Source organism: Malurus melanocephalus, unplaced genomic scaffold, assembly GCF_030028575.1.
Source record: "Malurus melanocephalus ecotype Western Australia unplaced genomic scaffold, MMel_1.1 scaffold_4638, whole genome shotgun sequence".
NCBI classification, from domain to species: Eukaryota; Metazoa; Chordata; class Aves; order Passeriformes; family Maluridae; genus Malurus; species Malurus melanocephalus.
The window spans coordinates 2489-4026 of NW_026627870.1; the positions used below are offsets into that span (position 1 = coordinate 2489).

The 1538-nt window shown below is 47.2% G+C and overlaps 1 long non-coding RNA gene across 1 annotated transcript in view; it reads right to left on the minus strand.

Moving 5' to 3' along the window:
- The window catches only part of LOC130588372 (uncharacterized), a 4020-nt gene extending 2488 nt beyond the window's left edge, over positions 1-1532 (minus strand). Inside the window, exons 1-2 of the long non-coding RNA XR_008966944.1 lie at positions 1418-1532; positions 931-1012 (exon numbers count right to left, since the gene is read on the minus strand). This is a non-coding gene — a long non-coding RNA (uncharacterized LOC130588372). The remainder of the gene's footprint in view (positions 1-930; positions 1013-1417) is intronic.
- Between the last annotated feature and the right edge of the window lie 6 nt (positions 1533-1538).

Genomic DNA, 1538 nt, shown 5'->3' on the forward strand with positions numbered 1-1538 from the left:
AAAACCCCAAAACAAACAGAAACCCCAAAAACAACCAGGGACGGGCACAAAAACCCCACAAACAACCAAAGATCACAAATTTTAAAGGATTTTGGGGGATTTTGGTGGATTTTGGTGGGATTTTTTTGGATTTTGGTGGATTTTTGGTGGATTTTTTAGGGATTTTGGTGGATTTTTTTGGGATTTTTTTTTTTTTTTTTTGGATTTTGGAGGAATTTTGCGGGGAATTTTTGGGGATTTTAGGGCATTTTGGGGATTTTTTAAGGGATGGTTAGGGGAAATTTGAGGGAATTTGGGGGGGAATTTTGGGGGAATTTTTGGGGGGATTTTGGTGGATTTTTTTGGGATTTTTTTTTTTTTTATTTTTTGGATTTTGATGGATTTTTGGTGGATTTTGGGGGAATTTTGCGTTGATTTTTTTGGGGATTTTAGGGTTTTTGGGGGATTTTTAGGGTTAGGGCTAGGGTTAGGGTTAGGGTTGCATTAGGGTTAGGCTTAGGGTTAGGGTTAGGAATAGGGTTAGGATTAGGGTTAAGATTAGGATTAGGATTAGGGTTAGGGTTAGGCCTGGGTTAGGGTTAGGGTTAGGATTAGGATTAGGGTTAGGGTTAGGTTTAGGGTTAGGATTAGGGTTAGGGTTAGGATTAGGGTTAGGGTTAGGTTTAGGATTAGGGTTCGGGCTAGGGTTAGGATTAGGGTTAGGGTTAGGATTAGGGTTAGGGTTAGGGTTAGGATTAGGGTTAAGGTTGGGGTTAGGGTTAGGATTAGGGTTAGGGTTAGGGTTTCATTAGGGTTAGGGTTAGGTTTAGTGTTAGGATTAGGGTTAGGGTTACGCCTGGGTTAGGGTTAGGGTTTCATTTGGATTAGGGTTAGGGTTAGGGTTTGGGTTACGGTTAGGTTTAGGGGTATTTTTGTGTTTTTGGGACTGACCGGTGGAACTGTAGGGTGAAGTTGCCGTCGCTGCCGTTCAGCGCCGGCGGCCGCGGATCCCCAGGATGGACCAGGAGACACTCTGGGGGGTCGGGATCGGGGTCAGGGACAGCCGGGACCCCAAAACCACTGGGGATTCCCAAATTCTAAATCCCAGACCCCAAAATCCCAAAATCCCAGACCCCAAAACCACTGGGGATTGCCAAATCCCAAATCCCAATCCCCAAAATCCCCTTTTCCCAAACCCCAAAACCACCAGGGCTTCCCAAATCTCAGACCCCAAAATCCCGAAATCCCTATCCCCAAAATTACTGGGGCTTCCTAAATCCTAAATCCCAAACGCCCTGGGACCATCAAAAACCCCAATACCAAAATCCCAAACTACACCCCAAAATCCTGCACCCCACACCCCAAAACCCCAAACTCCCAAACCCCAAAATCCCCAAACCCCAAACTCCATAAACCCCAAACCCCACAAACCCCGCACCGGTGACGACGCGCGGGTCGATGTCGAAGGTGTCGTTGTCGGGGTCGATGTCCCCGCGGCGGAAATAGCGCTGACACAGCCGGAGCGCGGGGACATCATTGGGGACATCGTTGGGGACATC